Source organism: Rhinolophus sinicus, chromosome 4, assembly GCF_057876585.1.
Source record: "Rhinolophus sinicus isolate RSI-liver-muscle chromosome 4, RSI-T2T, whole genome shotgun sequence".
In the NCBI taxonomy this organism is placed as follows: domain Eukaryota; kingdom Metazoa; phylum Chordata; class Mammalia; order Chiroptera; family Rhinolophidae; genus Rhinolophus; species Rhinolophus sinicus.
The window spans coordinates 24,335,228-24,356,449 of record NC_142504.1 but is presented as its reverse complement, the minus strand read 5'-3'; the positions used below and the strand labels follow the sequence as shown (position 1 = coordinate 24,356,449).

At 32.9% G+C, this 21,222-nt stretch overlaps 1 protein-coding gene across 4 annotated transcripts in view; it reads right to left on the bottom strand.

The window, feature by feature from the left end:
- DGKB (diacylglycerol kinase beta) overlaps positions 1-21,222 on the bottom strand; it is a 647,688-nt gene that overhangs the window by 72,766 nt on the left and 553,700 nt on the right. The window lies entirely within an intron of this gene.

Here is a 21,222-nt window from a genome sequence, read left to right as displayed (position 1 = left end):
GTGTGATATTACTTCAGCCACTCCAGCTTTCTGTGATTGCTGTTTGCATGATATATTAGGTTGGTGTAAAAGTAACTGTGGTCTTTGCAATTATTTTTAACCTTCTAAACCACAATTACTTTTGCACCAACCTAATATCTTTCCCTGTCTTTTACTTTCAATATAATTTTATTTTTGAATCTAAAGTATGTCTTCTGTAGAGAGCATATAATTGGATCTTATTTTGCTATTTGTTTTCTATTCTAAATATCTCTGCCTTTTGATTGGGTTGTTTCATGTATTTAGATTTAGGGCCATTTTTATACAGTAGGACTTATGTTGGCAATTTTACTTTTTGTTTTCTGTATGTGTCATATCTTTTCTGCCTATCTCTTTGCTGATTTTTTTGCAAGTGACTATTTCTTAATATAGTACTTTCATTACTTTAATGCTTTTTTTTCAGTATATTTGTTGAGCAATGTCAACAAATTGCTCAAGGTCCATTATTTAAATCTTAATTTGTCAGAGTCAACTGAAAATTTAAACTAACTTAATTCCAGTGAGATATAGAATTGTTACTCCTATAACTCTATTCTCTTTTAAATTCTTATGTGATATTTTTTATAATTACTATATCTATAAATGTTAAAAATATTTTAACATTAGATTTATAATTATTATATTATATAGTTTCATGTCTTTCAAAGAAGCTGAAAGAAAAAAAGAGAGGAAATAAATATAGCTTTTGCTGAGTAATCTTCTTAATTATAATTTCTGGATTTCTTCATTTTTTCCTGTGGATCTATTTGGAATCAATTCCTTAGCCAAAACAGCTTTGATTTCACTCACCTCTTTTGAAATACTATTGCTAAATGTATCACATATCTATATGTTATAGGTCAAATACACCATATGCATTATATTTAATACAATAGCTTTTTAAATCAGTAAAGTGAAGGGGAAGAAATATGCATTTATACTATATTTCATAGTTACATTATTATCTTTATCATTGCTTTTCATATTTTTGTATAGATTCAATTTACCATCTGGGGTCAATTGCTTTCAGCCTGAAGATTTTCCTTTAGCATTTTATGGAAACTGGTTTTGTTAGCAATGAATACCTTGTTTTTTTTGGGGGGAGGGGGAGAAGGATGTTCATTTTGCCTTAATTTATACAACATAGAGTTGCTCAATGTAGAATTTTTGGTCTACATTTTTTGAGCACTTTTAGTGTATATCTCACTTCTTTTTGGCCTCCATTCTTTCTGATGGGGAGTCATCTGTTAATCTTACTGGAATTCCTTTGTAAATTAGAGTGTTTTTTTCTTCTTGCTTCCTGAAAGATTTTTCTTGTTGTCTTTGGCTTTCAACAATTTTACTGGATGTGTCTGATTGTGAATCTCTGTGTTATCCTACTTGGAGTTTTTTGAGCTTCCTGGATGTGCAGATTAATGTTTCCAATAAATTCAGGGAGTTTTTAGCCACTATTTTTTGAGTAGTTTTCCTGCTCCTTTATCTTTCTCTTCTCCTTCTGGCATTGCCATTAAGCACATGTTGGTGCACTTGATAATGTCTATATTTCTCTGCGTTGCAGTTTTGATTCTTTTTTCCTCCTTATTTCTCTGATTGCATAATCTTTATCAATCTATTTTCAAATGACTAATTCAGTTCAAATATACCGAATTTCCCCCCTCAGTTATTGTACTTTTCTATCCCACAATTTGTTTTTTAAAACTAATTTTTTTGTTGATGTTGTTTCGCTATTGTCTAGATGATGTGATCATACATTCCTTTATTTCTTTAATCATGATTTCTTTACTTCTCTGAACATATTTACAATAGTTATTTTGAAGGTTTTGTCTGTTGAATGCCACATCTGGTTGCAATCACAGGCAGTTTTTGTTATCTATCTTTTTTCCCTTGTGTGCAGATCATACTTTCTTGTTTCTGTGCAGTTCTCGTTTTTAAATTTTTATTCTTACGTTTTTATTGGAAGCTTGACACTTTCGATTATGGTTTAGCAATTCTGGGTACTACTTCCTCCTCTTGAGGCTTATTATTGGTATTTGCTTATTTATTAGGTTGGTGCAAAAGTAACTGTGGTTTAAAAGGTTAAAAATAATGGCAAAAACCGCAATTACTTTTTCACCAACCTAATATTTGTTTAGCGATTGTCTCGGTAAAGTCTATTCCACTACCACTACTAATGCCCACTAGCACAAAGCCTCTGATGTTACTGCTCAGAGAACACAGTTAGATATGCCCACCGTCACTCTGGGATGACAATGATTTTTACAGGGTACTCTTTGTCTGTCTCCTTCCCTTACCACACCCAGGCCCACTACTTGCAGGCTTATGGTGCTCTTATTATCAACAGTGCTCTTGGGGGTAGATTGCTTGACAGATTCATTCAACACTTTTTGGATCATTTGAAGGGGTAACTCCTGAAATCTGTGTTTGAGATTTGTTCTAACCCCAGGAGGGTACTTCCCTGCTACAACTATGCCTGGTCCTCTCCAGCAAAGCAGACAACTTGCAGTCGAGCCTAAGTCTCCAATAAATCTACCAATCTCTTCCCAATTGCCTTTTACCATAAAAACTATTTTTGAGAACACAATTCAGCTTGAACTTCTGTACATTCTATTGTATATGAAGTTAGTTCCTATGGGAAGAGATATGGAGCTCTTAATTTTACAGCCTGTTTTTATTTTGTTTTGCTTTGTTTTCCATTGCAAAATCTCCAAGGTACTGCTCTGGAGCTAGGTGTGAGGAAAATAATACACTTCTCTCTGAGTAAACCACCACTTTGGGAGCCGAGTGTTCAATTAATGGGGAGGGCAAAATAGTTGTAGCAGATTTTCTCAACTATTTCTTAATATATACATTATATGACTCATGTTTACCTACCTTAGAACCATTTCCAGAGATTTACAATTTTTTCAAACAATTTTTACCAGTTTTATTAGCAAGTAGGTCTGCAGAGCTCTGTGTAGTATCATGCTGAAAGTGACACTTCAACATTTTTTTCTTTCTTTAGCTGGGAGTTGGGGGCTAGATTTATATAATTCAGTCATACGTATTACTTAAAACTCTGTACTCTATTTTATAAGTACAGCTGCTATGAACAACAGTATGGAGGTTCCTCAAAAAATTAAGAATAAAATTACCATATGACCCAGCATTTCCTCTCCTGCGTATCTATCCAAAATATCTGAAAACATTTATTCATATAAAGATATATGTACCCCAATGTTCACTGCAGCATTATTTACAGTGACCAAGACATGGAAACAACCAGAGTCCTTCGATAGATGATTGGATAAAGATGTGGTATATATACACAATGGAATACTAGTTGGCCATAAGAAAAGATGAAATAGTGCCGTTTGTGACAATGTGGATGGATCTTGAGATTATTATGCCAAGCAAAATAAGTCAGATAGAAAAAGTCGAGAACCATGTGACTTCACTCATATGTGGGATATAAAACTGAAAGCAACAAAGGGACAAGACAAACAAAAAAACAAAAACTCATAGAGGCAAACAATTTAGTGGTTACCAGAGGGTAAGAGAGGACAGGGGTGGTAGAAGAGGGGAAGGGAGATCAACTATATAGTGATGGAAGGAGAACTGACTCTGGGTGGTGAACACACAATGCAATATACAGACGATGCATTATAGTATGTACACTTGAAACCTACATAATTTTACTAACCAATGTTACCCCAATAAACTTAATTAAAATAAGTGGATTAAAAAAGAGTACAATTTTTTGCTTTTCCTACACTACAAAGGACTAAATTTATTCTTTAAAGTCACCAAGGTTTACGCATATGCAATGTGCTTTTTTTATATAAATTTATTTATGTTCTATTTTAGCAGAAGAATTCAGGCCATTTAATCTTATGATTAGTTCCTTTAAAATGAATTAGAAAAATATTACTTTTCTTCATACTTAATATAATTTGTATTTATGTTTCCCACCCCATGAGTCATTGCTTTTATAGTTTCTAGACTAGTTACTAAATTTCAGTTTGAAATATCCAAAGGTCAAATTATTACTTGGCTATAGGGGTCCAAGGATTGAGAAAATGTCTAATCACATCATAAATAACCTTTCAGAATCCCGACACGGTATAATAGAAATGAAATACATAAAAATAAATCCACATGCACAGACAGAAACATATCAAAAATTATTACAAATGGCTGAATTTCAGAGAAAAATGCTATTATAAATATGTAACCCCTACTCATTTTTCCCAAATTCTTAGATTTAAAGCTCAATTTCTTCATTATTTCTGACCTGATATGAAACACCATCTGGCATGTGCATGTTAATAGGATTATATGTAAGCAAAATAGACATTTTCTCTCTTTCTAACTTTAAGACTTTTTAAAGGCGTATACATTATTTACATTTGTAATGTGAATTAAAACAAAACTGACAAAGAGAAAAGATTGTTTTTAGTATCTATTTTTTAAATTAAAGCAATTATACATTTAAGTACTTTAAATTTTAGCCTCATGACTATTCATTGAAGAAAGATTTTAAATTGAGATTTCATGGAGCAAATGATAAAGAAAATGCTTTTATAATTATGATATATACATATGTCAAACTGCATCACGTAGTTCACTAAATCTATATTGGACAAATTTTTCAGATAATTAGCAAATATTTATCAATATCCAGTATAAGTTGTTTTATTTATATTATATGAAATGAATTGTATGTGGAAATATAAAATGGTATTGGAATATATATATATATATATATATATATATATATATATATATATATGCACACACACATATATATTTTTGGATGACAACTTTCTGCTGTTTTTAACATTTACTTAGAATCATAAGCTTTAAAGAGAATAGCTAACAGGTCATGTGGTTAATTATTTTTTGTTTTTTATTTTAAAAATAAGAAAGCTGAGGCTTAAAATATTATTTATTATATATATGGGGCTATAACTATTTAGTGAGAAGTCCAGGCTCAGACTACAGATTGCCAAAATCTTGGTCCATTCTACTTTGGACCCTGCTGTACTTCTTTCATAATCCTGATGAATTTCTGTCCAGAGAAATCTCATTCTGGAGGGTCTGAGATCTATATAGTTACTCTAGCCTCATGCACACCGCACTGGACATTCAAACTAGATTCATACTTTGGGAAGTTCTCTTTACTTAATTTTTTACTTAAATAATCATAGTGGCTAAGTGTTTGAGTTTTAAAACATTTCACAAATGTGCAAGCTAGTAGAGAAATCTGTGAGAAAGTAGCCAAGTACATCTAGCCAAGCCCATCTAGCCAATACAAATAAAAAAAGTATAGACCATAATAAATGTAACCAAGAAGGATTCTCTAAGGTCAATTACCAGGAAATAAGATTCAACTAAATTTCTATTTCAAATATGGAATAACCAAGGCTCATTGGGTTCTAGCTTGATAAAACTACACAAGAAGGCAGAGCAAGTAGGAGGCATAGAGGAAAAAGAGAATCAGTGATCTTGTTTATTAGTCCAATCTTTATGCCAGATTATACGAAAAAAGAAAATTATGCAAATACTAAAAGCATGGAACAAAGGTATATAATTATATATACATTTCACATACACCTACGTTACATTTATCCATCATTTCATTAAAACAGAAAACAGCAGGAAAAATAATAAGACACTGAAAACTTGAAGTTCTGTTAAAGTTGGATCTACTCTCTTTCATCTCTTGCATACAAGATTGTATCTGTCTTCACAATTCTGGAGGATTATGTATGCCAGAAAATATGAAATAAAATGTTTTAGCAAAGGTCACTAGTTGTTGTTAGGTTGTGTCTGCCAAGAATATGATCAATTAAGCATTTATTAAGCCATTGTTTATGCTGAACTAGCTACTGTACAAGTGGTTTAACCACTTTTCTTTAGGCTCAGAGAACCATTTCAGCATCATAGAGAATTTCTGGCTTTGAGGACAAAGGTTGTTATGTCATTAGCTTCTGTGGCTCATTAATTCCAGTGAAGACAGGGTTCTTTGCAACTTATTTTTATTTTGTTGTCCAACTGATGCCTGTTTGCCTTGTAGACGGACCACAGGATAGAAACACCTGCAAATGGTGCTATTGATTATTTTTTTCTCAATTTGAAGGAAATAGAGGCTGACGACACAGAAGGACAAACACTTAGTTGTTGTTGGACATACTCTGGCACAGAGATCACTTCCCATTGCAATATGCTCTACATTAATGCAGAAAATACACTCACTGTTATTTTAATACTGTAACCGTCTGAAGTAGTCTGTCTGTTGTGGTAAAGAATTTCACCTCATTATTGCTTTTGTAAAAACAAAGACTCTAATCAGAAAAATCACCAATTTAGTATGAGTAGTCTGAAAACATCTAGGGTTATGTAGATAGCACATGTGTGTAGACACCACACACACACACACACACTCACACACACATACAGTGTAATACCACACTGTGTGTGTCATGATGATGACACACAGACACAGTTACACACAGAGCAAAGTGGCTTTGCCCAAAACAGTGCATATGAGCTAATGTGAAACTGGCACATGATTTTGCCCTTTCATCAAAAAAACCATAAGAAAAAAACATAGGTTTTCAGGGATAAGTAAGCACTAAACCTCTATCACTGTATGTAATATATTAAACATTTTTTTTAAAAACTTATTTTGTGTTTCAAAAATCATTATTTCTGTAACCAACAAAGAGGACTAAAGCTTAAAACTACCTGGAATCAGTTTTTTTTAATTTGTTTTTTTTCTCTGTGTGTTTTAAAATATTTTCCTATGAATGATGACACTTGAAAAAAACACACATTTAGAATCACTTATAGTAAATTTGATCATGTATGTACATACAGGTAAGTCACATGGGGGTCATGCTTCTCCTGTACTAAAACTGAGCTTAAAATAAAGTTATAGAGCTTGGGAGTTTTGGTTTCATATGTAAGGAGTTTGGAAGTAGCAACCCTGTCCTCAAAAGTATAAAGCTAAACAGACTGAAAGATAAACAACTCCTTTTGGATCCATAAGAAAGAGGAGGACACAGGGCAAACTGTGGAAAGACAGTCAAATACAGGGAGCCCAGGCTTACCAGGCAGAGACTCAGTTCACAAGCAAAAACTGCTGTGGGCACTAGTGCTTGAATAGGAAAACCTAAACTGTAATTGATGAATTTCTGGAGGCTCACTGTGGACAACTCTGATAGTCAAAAACTCCAGGGGGATCCAGTTATTGGGGGCTCCCACAATATTGTAAGATTTAACTCTAGGAGCTTGAGAAAATTTCCACAGTAAATTAGAGAGAAAAATCCCCTTAGTCTTCTTGCAAGGGTAAGGATAAAGGACCAATTTTTAAAATATACCAGAGTACTCGGTTCTTTTAAGCAAGGCCTGCCTTTGGGGGAAACTAATTAACCGCAGCCTAACCTACTGCAGTATTATTGGACTCTAAGGGAAGGGAAATAGCCAACTCTAGTCCATTCTAACCATGCTGACCCACCTAAGGAGGGAGAAAAAAACCTGAGAAATATTTGTAAACTTCACAGACAAGAGGCATAAGATCACTAAAAGACCGAGACTCACTTATAGGACTATCGACCTAATTATAGGACTATACGCTCCCTTTACCTAACACCTCACCAACACATTACTAAAGGCCTATCTACAGTAATTACTTTTACTTGGTATATCATGTCCTGCTATCAAGAAAAAAAATTATAAGGCATAGAAAAAGGCTAAAAACAAAATTTTAAGAGACAGAGCAAGCATCAGAACCAGATATGGCAGGGATGTTAGAATTATCAGACCAGGAATGTAAAACAACTATGATTAATATGCTAGTGCTCTAATATAGACAATATATTGAAAATAGAGAATACAAACAGAGAGATGAAAATCCTAATGAAGAACCAAAAAGAAATGTAAGATATAAAAAACAAACAAACAAACAAACAAACAAACAAACAAAACACACTGTAACAAAAATGAAGAATGCCATTTACGGGTTTATTAGTAAACAGGACATGGTTGAGAAAAGAATCTCTGAACAAAACTGAAAAACAGGTAACAGATTATCCAAGGACTGTGGGAAAACAACAAAAGGTGTAACACATGTGTAATGGGACTATCAGAAGGAGAAAAATAGGAAAAAGGAACAGAAGAAATACTTGAAGCAACAATGACTGAGAATTTTCCTAAATTAATGTCAGACACCACCCCACAGATCCAGGAAGCTCAGAGAACAGCAAGTAGAATAAATGCCACAAACAAACAAGCAAACAAAAACTATACCTAGGCATATCATTTTTTAAATTATAGAAAATCAAAGAGAAATAAAAAAAATCCTAAAACAAGGCAGGTAAAGAGAACACCCCACCTACTGAGTAACAAATATTAAAAATTATATTCAATTTACCCTCAGAAACCATGCAAGCAAAAAGATAGTAGATGAAATATTTAAATTATTGACAGAAGAAAACCACCAACCTAGAATTTGTACCCTGCAAAATTAACATAAAAAAGTGAAGAGGAATCAAAGATTTACATGGACAAACAAAATTGAAGAAGTTTGTTGCCAATACACCTGCCTTGCAAGAGATATTAAAAGATGTTCCTTAGAGAGAACGAAAATAATATAGATCAGAAACTCAGACACACACAAAGAAAGATAATCAAGGAAGGAATAAGGAAGGTGAAAGAAAATTTTTAGTTTTCTTATTCTTAATTGATCTAACAGATAATAGTTTACTCAAAATAATAGCAACAATGTATTTGATTATGTATGCTTATGCATATATGATATATACATCCGTACACATGTATACATATCACACACACACACACACACACACACACACACACACACACACAGTTACTCACACTACCTGTGAAGTGCTATGGTGTCATTTGAAGTGGACTTTTAGCGACCACTAAATATATTCAAAAAGAAATATAACTAATATGCTAAGAGAGAAAAGAAAATGGAGTAAGATAAAAGGCAAGAAAAAGGCAGGAAAAAAGAGTGGAACACAAAATTAGAAATGAAGAACAAGGGCGAAAAATAGAAAAGACTAATAAATATGGCAGATGTTAATCCAACTACGTCAATAATCACTTTAAATGTCAAGGATCTAATTAAAAGGCAGAGATTGTCAGAGTGGAACAAAAACCACGACCTAATTATATGTTGTCAACAAGAAACCCACTTTATGGAAATGTAATGGCTGTATGCGATGTCAGAGGGGTAGTAGATTGTGGGAGGGGGATTATCACTTTGTGAGGGGTATAAATGATAAATGTCTAACTATTGCATTGTTTTGTACACCTGAAACTAATAAAAAAGAAAAATAACATGAGTTCAACGCCCTCCACAAAAAAGTTATGAAAAATGTTATATTTTAAATGTATAAATGAGTAAATTCAAAAAATTTGAATAAGTTATTTTGAGTTTTAATTACACATAACATCATGGCCATAGCTTGATAATAGAAAGAGTCAAATAAATTTTGATATTTAATTGTTGAAGAGCGGTTAGAGATTTATGAAAGATTTTTAACCCAGAACTTTGGGAACAATAAGAAGTCAATACTTTTCTGATGATGGTAATAGGCAGGTTGACTATATAATTTATCATCAGCCAGCAAAATTTTGAAAATCTAACAGGTTTTAAAAATAAAATATTAGTATGAAATAAAAAAAAAGAAAAGAAGCTCACTTTAAATATAAAGACACATGTAGATTGAAAGTAAAGGAAGGAGAAGAAAATACCATGCAAACACTACTCAAAAAAATAAAAAATAAAAAGGTAAGAGTAGTTATATTGATATCATACAAAGCCAACTTCAAAAGCCTGATGCTATGCAACTTCAGGATATTATGAATCTACAGTGTTCAAGACAGTGTGATATTAGTAAAATAATAGACAAACAAAAAATATCAGTGGAACAGAATAGAGAGCCCAGAAACAGACCATCATAATTATAGTCACCTGACCATTGACAAAGGAGCAAAGGAAATACAATGGAGCAAAGATAGACTTTTGAGCAAATGGTGCTGACACAACTGTACATCCACATGTAACAAAAGAATGAATCTAGACAGAGACTTTGCACTCTTCAAAAAAATTAACTCATGGATCATGGACTTAAATGTGAAACACAAAACTATAAAACCCCTAGTAGACAACATAGGAAAAAATCTAGATGACCGTGGGAATGATGATGCCTTTTTAGACACAGCATCAAAGGCATGATCCATGGAAAAGAATAATTGATAGACTGGACTTCATTAAAAACTTTTGTTCTGCAAAAGAAAATATCAGAATTATGAGACAACCGCAGACTGAAAGAAAAAATTTGTAAAAGACACATCTGATAAAGGACTGTCACTCAAAATGTATGAATGACTCTTAGAAACTCAACAATAAGAAAATAAACAACCCCATTGAAAAATGGGCCAAAGACCTTCATAGACAGCTCACTAATAAAAGATATACAGATGACAAATAAGCCTATGAAAAGATATTTCATCACATGTCATCAGACAAATGCAAATTAAAACAACAATGAGATACCACTACAAACCTATTAAAATGGCCAATGTCCGGAACGCTGACAATACTAAAAGCAGATAAGGATGTAGAAAAACAAGGACTCACCTATATTGCTGGTGGGAATACAAAGTGGTACAGCTATGTTGGAACACAATTCGGCAATTTCTTGCAAAAATAAACATACTCTTGCCATATGTCCAGCAATCATGATCCTTGGTACTTATCCAAAGGAACTACAATCTTATGTCAACATAAAAACCTACACATGGATGTTTATAGCAGCTTTTTACATAATTGCCAAAACTTGGAAGCAACCAAGATATCTTTCAGGGAGTGAATGGATGAATAAACTGTGCTACATCCAGACAATAGAATACTATTCAGTGCTAAAAACAAGTGGAATATCAAGCTACAAAAAGACATGGAGGAATCTAAATGCATATTCCTAAGTAAAAGAAGCTGATCTGCAAAGGCTATATACTATATGATTCCAACAGTATGACATTCGGAAAAGGCAAAACTATGGAGGCAGTAAAATGATCACTCGTTGCCAGGGGTTGGAGGGGATGGAAGGATAAATAGGTAGAGCACAGGATATTTTATCATACTCTGCATGATACTAGAATGGTCCGTACATGTCATTATACATTTGTTCAAACCCATAGAATATACAACACCAAGATGAAACCTAATGTAAACTATGGATTTTGGGTGATTTTGACATATCAATGTAGGCTCATGGCTTGTATAAAATGTACCATTCTGGTAAGGGATACTGATAATGGGCGAGGTTCTAGAAGTGTGGAGGGCAGGAGGAGATATGAGAAATCTCTGTATTTCCCCTCAATTTTGTTGTAAACATAAAGCACATTAATAATGCAAAATAAATAAATAAATAGACTAGGAGCCAAAAAAAAAAAATTACTAGGACACAACAAATATTTAACATAGGATTACCTCAAAACAGGAGGATTAGATTGAAGTGGTGTAAACGATGCTTCCTCTTTAATCCTTCACTTGGTAAATTCACACAATTAAAACTTATTTCATATGACTTATTTTATTAGGAGATGTGACTTTCCATAACTTGGTGACTGTAATTTTTCTTGAAACAGTAATGTCAATATAATACTGCTTATGGTCTAGTCAGTGTAGTTTTGGGGGAAAAAAGTCATTTCACTGGGAAAAAAGAAATCTTGTCTAAAAAAATGGTATATATTTTCAAAAACTGTTATGGTGAAAAGTCATTACATGAGAATTATTATGTGAGGTAATCTGCAATGTCAAAAATCCTTCACAAATTAAGAAAAAAGAGTAGAAATTAATGATATCAAGATAAGATAGAGCAATAACTAAACTATTTTGAATGAAAAAAATGGTATAAGCAGTGAATTATTGTAACATTAACAACTTGGCCACATTTTATTACAGCAACATAGATATAAAAGTATTTTAAAATGTTAGACTTCAGATAACACTTGCTAGATCAGTAGATTACCCTTGCTAATCTTACCTCTTTTTATTCTCTTTGATGTTTACTTTCCTTATTTGAGTTACTATAAAAGAACAAACCTACTATATGCAGTGCAGCTTTCACACATGCTATTATATCTGTCTGGAAAATGACCCTCTCCTCATTTCCTGCTAAGTCCAAATACCTCAGCATAGTCTTTCTTCCCTTCTTATCAGATGAGACAGGTCCCTAACAGCTAGGTCTATTACAAATATCTTTATAGCAATTAAATGATTACTATGTAATTGTCTGTATCTTCATTATTATGCTGTAATCCTCCTGGAGGACAAGTGTGGAGTCTCTATTGTTCATTTTTAGTTGACAGATTGGATTACACAAGAATCTACTTTTTAATGACTATTCAGGTGATGCTATTTTTTTGATAATATTCTATAAAAGAAAACTGCATAATATTAAAGTGATATATTAGTAATTGAAGAACTGAGTATATCAGAAATTCATGAAAGAACTGGAAAAAAATAGTTGGGTATACTGGAAAATTAATTGAATTTTGTTATGTGTTTATGTTTGTGTGCATATTATTGCATTCTCTCTCTCTCTCTCTCTCTCTCTCTCTATATATATATATATATATATATATATACATATATATATAGTCTATATACATATATATGATTATATATATAGTCTATATACATATATATGATTATATATATATATATATATATATATACATATATATATATAGTCATTTTCTGCTATCAAGAAAAGAAAAGCATTGCTTAAAACTAATTTCTGTATTATATTCCCTCATAATGCCTGAAGGTTCACTATCATATGGTGATTCTGATTAAACACAATCATGTTTATAATTTTCAAAGAGAAAAAAGAAAAGGTCTAGTTGATGTCCAATTTTGTCATTTATAAGGGAAACACAGTGTTGGAGGCATATCAACAAAATTTTTCAAATATCCCAAGTTATCAAGACTTTGACTATGTTCAACTTTGCCTAAGCCCCATTCTATGGGTTTGAGAGAAGTTGTTGAGTTCTACTGAAATTTCCTATTAGGACTTCTGATAATTCCTAGGAATGAATTCATAGCATACAAATCTGCCAAGTGCTTCTCTCCTGTCGACCAGATTGTTCTACTGGTTCACTGCAGCTAGCTCAGGACCACGTCTTCTAATTGCTGTACTCCTTCTGCAACCTTTGCCTCTCCTTTAATTCTCCGCCCATATGTAACAAAATTAAATAAAGATTTAAGAGGATGGAATTAAATGAAAAAAAGTAATAGGCTAAAGTAGATATTGGATACCCCTCTAGAATCCATCAGTGTGGCCTTCCCAGGAACCTACTGCCTCTCGTTATCTCAGTCCTTCAATGCTGTGGCGTGTCAGGAGCCATATGACTTCTACAGACATACAACTGCTCAACATTTCTTCCCTTCAAAGTCCAGAGAAATTTTGAGAGTGAGAAAACAAACGAACAAACAAACAACAATTTAATTCCCATCAGGAACCCAGGGTTGACTAATTTTTACTTGAACTTGGAATAATTGGCAGTGTGATCATGCATTTTCTTCGGAAGAAAATTCCCATCCCATTATGTAGAGTGATGCAGACCCTGAAGACAAAGAAAAGGAATCTTTAAAGTAGACCAGTGCTTCTTCTCATAATCTGTGTGATTTAATCTTACCCTATCTGGCATGTAGCACACATCAACAGGACCGGCTCAAATTCCTAATTTGGAAAGCAAAAAACTAACTTCTTTAAGGGCATAGTCTTGCTAAGAAAGGAACCAAAATGCTAATTAGAAAACGTAATGTTTATTGTAGATTGCCTGATTAATTTATGAGTTCAAGGTTTGTCTCAAAGCCAGGAAAGGTACTTTTAAGACAAAAGTGACAACTCCCAGAATAACGGGGATGCCTGATTTAAGGACAGATTCCAGGTTCCACCTTATACGCACAAACTCTTTACAAGCCGTGAAGTGTCCATTTCTAAGCTCCAACAATTTTGAGATGTAGACTACATCCAGAGCAACAACAGGAAGAATCTGCTGGCCACTTTAAAATAGCATTTTGTCCTTGCTACACAAAGACCACTCAAGCTTATTATTCACGCTTGATATTTTCCCTTTATGGTTGCAAAAAGGAAGACTAATTTCTTGAGGTGTCTTGGCTAGAGTCGGAAGACAGAGAGAAACACATGAAGGCCTCAAGACAATGCAAGCTTATGTATAAAAAAAATAAATAAGTAAATAAAAAAAGGCTTGCCTTGAGCTATGTACAGGCAAAGCAAAAAGAAAAGGGACATAGAAAGGAAGTAGTGGGGAAATGATTTTTCAGACAATTCTCCACCCTAGTCTGGCTAGCCAATGACAATTGGGGCTATCTGAAGTGACTGTGTGAAGAGGAGCAGTCTGAAAGTCTCTTTCTTTTGCCTTGTACTTCATATCTTAGCCAAGGGAGGATGTTCATATTTGCTATTTTGTAAAGCAAAAATTCATGCCAATGCCCTCTCTTCTTAGCCCCATTAATTGAGTCCTAGAATTTTCTTTTTGATGATCCTTTGAGCCCCAGGCCCCGGTCTTCAGTACTGAGTGGCAAACTTAGTGAGATAAATGCTGGTATTTGCTCCTTTTGTTTCCTTAGCAACTGTGAGAAGGTGTGATTAGAGAAAAACCCAACCCTATCAGAGGCCCGTACTGCTCAGTAATAACTCTTCTCTTAGAGGTACTGTGACTGAATCCCTGAGGTAATAAAGTAGGGATGCATTTATATCCATTGAAATGAATATTCTATGCACCTCTATAAATCACTTAAAGATGATGATCATTATGTAAGAATATTAAGTACAAGCTATATAGAGGTGAGGGAGGAGGTCAGGTAGTTCCAGAGGAAAAAAAAATCTATATAATTAAGAACTAAATGTCAAGACTTAGGAACCAGAGTATAGTGAGTGGGGGTACATCCAAAGATAGATGGAAAGAAGAGTGACTCTCCCACTCCTCTCCCTGACCTCCACACTCCTACCCCCTCAAAAGGGAAAGGAAACTAGAAATAAAGCTTTGTTTGTCACTCCCCGCATTACAATTTAACTCAGTTGAGCAAAGGACTAGCAAGGAAAATTTTGTAACTGCAAGTATTTTAGGTTCCACACAAGAAACGCAAAATGCCTGAAAAGCCCGGTATCTTCATGATACTCCTTGCCAGGCAACTAACAACTTTTGTTACCAAATTGCCTATGTAGCTGTCCTTCTATCTCTCCTGGGGGTGACACTGTCCAATGGAGAAAAAGTAGGGAACCTTTTGATACAATTTGAAATTCAACATTCTATTTAAATATTAAGGGAAAAAAGAGTCTCCATTTCCTCTCAGAAACACAGTTACACACATCCTGTCATTGCTAGTTGGTGAATGAAGGATACAATAACAAATAAAGATTTAAAAGAAAACTAAATTTCATATAGTAGTCTCCAAAAGTAAGTGTGGTTTCTGAAATTTACAAATACACGTATGTATTTTTACGGTTCTCAAACTTCTCGGCGCTATCTTAGGAATATTTTCCCAATGAAATATTCCTCTTCTTCTGGAAAACATGAACCACACAATGTTAAGTGAAATACTTATTACAAATATTTTTTTTCAGTGATATAAGTGCTCTAAATGCCAAATAAATTGCTAGGAATAAAGATAATAATTTTGAGAATGGTTTCATGTGAATGTTTATGCAAACATTGATTTAATCATCTGAATTCAAACAATAAAAATCAGTCCAAGATATACTCATTATATTATACCGTCCTATCCAGTTTTCATCGAACTTATGCCCTTGAAAAGTTACTTCCTATTGATATTTTTGCACTGGCAACAGTAAAATCCCAAGGGATTTAGAAAAGGTGATGAAGGGGGGTGTATTACAAATCTTATATCACTGCAGTATTCACTTTAAAGCAGAATAATCCTTTTCTGTTTCTGCCCCAACATTTCATAATTATGTCATTTTACAAGAATTGTGTAATTTACATAACCACCTAAATTGTCATAATTGCTAGAAAGTGCTGAAAAAGCATACGTTAAGCATTTCAGATTCATTTCTGCTCTCTGTTTTAAACTCATTTGAAATGCCTTTTGCATAAAAATTGTTTTGGTCAACAAAAAAGTAACTTGGATTTGATTTTGAAGGAACCCTCTCTTCTTCCACTCAAGCTGACTTCTCCTCTTTTCAGGAAGCCTCTCCCAGGTGAATGCTGAGGTTCTACCTCAGTACTGGAAGGCCACCAAGGTAAACTAGCCCCTTATTTTGATTTTTCAGAAGAGGAAACTGAGACTCTGACTTGATCTGTGTTACACAGGTCATCTCCACTGAGTCAAGTGTAGAACTCACTTGGTTGACTTACATATTTTGTTAATTGTCCCACACCTTTATCCACTGTATTTAGAAAGAGGAAAAAGGCAAGATAAAAGAATGGAATGGTCTCTCCAGTTTTCTCAGTATGCCATTTCCATTATAATTATCTTAACCATCTGTTTTGCTTGGAACAGGAAAAATAATTTGATATTAAGAAATGAAACTGTCATTCTGCACAACAGAGAAGGGCTTCAGAAACAGGACCTTATTTCAGGATACAGGAGTGGGTATCAATTTTCTCAGGTTTCATCAGCATTATTCTTTGGGAAATTAGTGGCTCATGTAATTTTATAAATAAAATTTATAACTAAAAATCAATGAAGCATATTATATACGATAATTGCTAAGAGTGTAATCGGAAAACATGACGTAAAACGCAACTAAACATTTAAGCATATTTGAAAATGTCAACTAATTTTCTTTATCTAACACTGCTTCAAATTTTCTAAAAAGCTAATCTAACTTGCATACTTAAAAGATAATATATATATATATATATATATATATGTAGCTAACTTGGCTGTTATGTGATGCTATAAAATTTTGTGGCAATATAAGTGATATGTATAGATAGCAAACCACGTTTCTGGAGTGTTTACCTCTTGCATGTATACACATATATGGTCATAGACTGCATACAACACACATACGCACAATTTATGATACTACTAATTCAGACTGAGCTTTGAAATGAAGTAAATAAAAAATGAGCTTATTCACTTATTTGATGTTTTGTTAAAAATTACTGCAAAATATGCACTTAATTCTGATTTAAAGATAGAATTTAGTGATACACATATTTTGCAGTTAGTCTTTTAAAATTATAAATATTATTCGAAAGAACCAATAATACTTCATATTCATCATTTTAAATGAATTATAATTGTTTAACTTAAACCAAGCATCATAATAACTAATTATCAACAGAAAAAGAAGCTTATCATTTCCCAAATAAGCAGGGAAGGCACAGCAATTTTCTTAAGGAAATGAAGAGTATTCAATTAAGGAAAAAAAAAGAAATAATAAATGATGATTTCTGCCAAAAAACTGGGAAAATATTAGCAAAACTAAGAGGAAACAGAGACCCCTTCAATGATAACTTCTTCCAGAACTTAAAATTTGTAATAACGACATTGAAGAAGAAAAAAGGAAAAAATGAGACATATATTTTGATCAAAGAACAATTTTGGGCTTTCAATAAAAATCAAACTGAGAATCAAATTTTATAAAGCTGATATATGTAACATAGTCCAGTAAATTTAGTCAAATAATTTTATATATGATGGCAAATTTCATCTGAAAGGAACACAATAAAGTTCATAAAATTTTCTAAAACTCAAAGCAATGAAACTTTTCCCAACTATAAATTATATATGAGAAAGAAATTATTTAATGCCAAATTTATGTTTTCTGTGATAGTTACCAAAATGTTTATTAACAAATAACTCAACACACTTAAGGCAATTCAGCTCTTATACTAGCACTATTAATTGCATGATCAAATCTCCAAAAAATTAAAATTACGTGGAAAAAAATTAGTGAAAATAAGCATGTAGAACACTAAAAATTTTCAAAATTTAATATTAAGCCCTTTTTTTCTTCTCCTGGCCTCTTTTCTTTTTATCCTTTCTTAAGTTTTAATGTACTATATTTACCTTCCTTTTTCTTAAAGTTTTTGCAGTGTGGTAGAAGACCAACAAATCTACAGTACTAAATCTAGCAATCAGTTTAGAATATAAGAAACATCTTTCTGAGATGTTTTCTGTTTATTCTCTTCTAGTAAATAAAGTTCATTTTAAAGCCACAGGTAACACCCTGTAGTCCATCATTACATTTGCCTAATACTTTTCTACAGTAATCACTCATAATAACCTGTTACTCTGTTAAATAAATATGTATATATATACATACACAGGGTTCCAAAACATGTATACACATTTTAAGAAAGTAAAAAACTGTATTAAAATTGTAATACAATGAATGACGCTAGCGTTCATTTGATTAACACCATCTTTGAGCGAATGTCATACTATACACACTGCTACCGTAATTCAATTCAACTTTGAAAATTAATACTTAGATAGCATCTCTTAAAATGTGTACATTATATATATACACATATTTACTTATACAGTATATGTATATATATATATATTACTTATGTATAAATATAAAAATAAAGTTGAAATTGACTCCACTGAAACAAACAACACAGATATGAATTATATGTTCAATTCATGCTTTCCTCCTCTCTCCCTCCCTTCTTCCTATAGTCGTTTTTTGCTTTTTTTTTTTAGTTACTTTCTGGTTTATGTATTGCCTTCCTTGCCCCCTTCAAGTGACCAGTTTTGACAGTGATAATAAATGAGGCATTTATTCTTCACTGTAGTATGTTCAATCCATTAATGTGCCTGTATAGCCACTAATGTGAGACTATATTGTCCCAGTAAGTGCAAATAATATATACTTCATTTTTCCTAATATTTCACAATTATTCAAGATAATTTTAATTACATCTGAATTTTAATTCATAGAGCATTTATGCAATTTACCCAAGACATTTCAATAAGAATCAGAAATAGGTCTGATAACAAAATAGTTTCTATGGAGAAATCAACAATGTAATTATCTGGGATATGGCTCAAGCCATCAAAACGCATCATTAACTTGGCAACAAAGATTAGAAGTTATCATTTTAAGTTTATCTCTTTAACATGATGTAAAGAACCAGTTATTTTTTTTTCCTTTCGTGTATATATTTTTCTTGATAATCTTTGTAGTGTTCCATGAATGTTACTCATTTAACATTAATTTTGACACAAAACATAATCAATAATTTTCTGGTACCCAGTAGAGTTTGTAATTATGAAAGGCACTTTTATTACTATACATGTCACTGAAATCTAACAAAGTCATTTTCATGTTAAAACATTTTGGATATATCTATTAAATTGGTCGGTAATTTTTCTATATCTCTCAGAGGTCGTTTGGTGAAAGAAAAAAGATTCTCTTAAACCTAAGAACTTCCTTTTATCCAAAATAAGAATCAGTGAAAACTGTTACTTTTGCCTTAGTTTCCAGGAATCCCAGGGTTAAATTTTGGGCTCAACTGTAATAACCTTTCTTGGAGTATATTTTCTGATTTAATAAGATTGAAACTCAACAATGTGCTTAACAAATAATCATTCTCAAAATAGTATCAGTCAAAGGGTTATAGTTTTTTCTTCTGTGGAGAGCAGAGAAGTAGAGGTGAAACTTCTAGGCAGGGAGGTTTCAGACAATATTCTTGATGTTGGAAGCCTGGGCAGTGGTGGTACCTCCAGCTTCCTAACCCAATTTCCCTGGATTAGGCTGGCAGACAGGAACATTCTTGGCATCATGGCTACTGGCCACAAAGTCCCAGTGAGTCACAAGACCTGTGCCAACCCTACTACCATTTAAACCAGATTAGACCACTGTTTCCACATGCGAAACTCAACTGAGACACACGAATGTGGGTGGTATATCCACACCCGTGTGTCTCCTAGACGGGTAGACGTACAGAAGTACCCAAAGTCACTTACTTACCTCCACAGCAATACAACCCTGAATTTTATGGAACTGGATTCATCACATTATCGTGCGAGTTTACAGAACTTATCCTTCTTCTCAACTCTACCATTTTAACTTTCATTTTGATCTCTTTACTCCTACTTTAAAGATTTTAAATTGTATTGCATCTGTACCTTTTATTATAAAGCTTGAAAATCTTACGTAAATAAGTAAGTATGGTCTAAATTCAGGTATGATAATTTTAACAACTCTTGAACTATTAAACTAGTCAAAGATATTATAGGAGATGAAAAGGAGGAAAATCTATGTTAAGTGCAGACAGGCATTCAATCAATTATAAATATAGTATCTATTATCACTCAGAATAAAATCAGAATTATACAGATTTATGAACAATTACATATCGACAAGGTGAATTTGGTTAACCAAGACAGGTAATTCCTAGTATGAACATATATCAAAGAAGCAGTTGGGTACTATTTGAAGAATATATTAGTTGATATACTACCTATTACACGTATGTACACATGACTATTAATTTTCAGGTGCTTGTTGAAGTATCATAGGAACATAGCCTATGAAAGTTAGCATGCTTTAGCTAAAGTCTTAATTTTTCTTAATTTATTTCTTTCTTAACTTGTCAAAAGGAGATAGTGACATTCAGCAATGATTATATTACAGTGAAGAGGGATTTTGTATTGTCAGCAACAGAGCATCTTCCAAAGGAGATAGATGAATGCCCACTCCCAATGCCTAACTCCGTAACTGCTTTTGCTGTTTGTTTCCTCTCATTCATTTTGCATCCATGTTAGGCTTGCATCTGTTTATGTACTTGTCTATTATTCATCTACAGGATAACTGCTCAGCAGTCGTTACTTCCTTTCATATCTTTTCTGCATCTTTTTTCCCCCCATGGGTTGTTTTGGCAATAAAACCAAGAAAAGGGTACAAAGCTTATAAAAAAGTGCAGTTGGAACATCATGTTTTTATAGCTCTAGGAACATTATTGCTGATTTCAAAAAGTTTTAAAAAAATGTTAAAATGTATTCAGCAAAGTTTAAAGCTCATAGGTATGATAAACTTGAAAATTTGAGAAAATGGAATTTAAAAAGTGTTTTCTAAAACAGCTCACTACTGTTTGATCTTTACATGGCAGACTGCCTCGTGCAATTTTCTGTAGACTGTACATTTTTATACCAAAACTCAAGCAATGTAG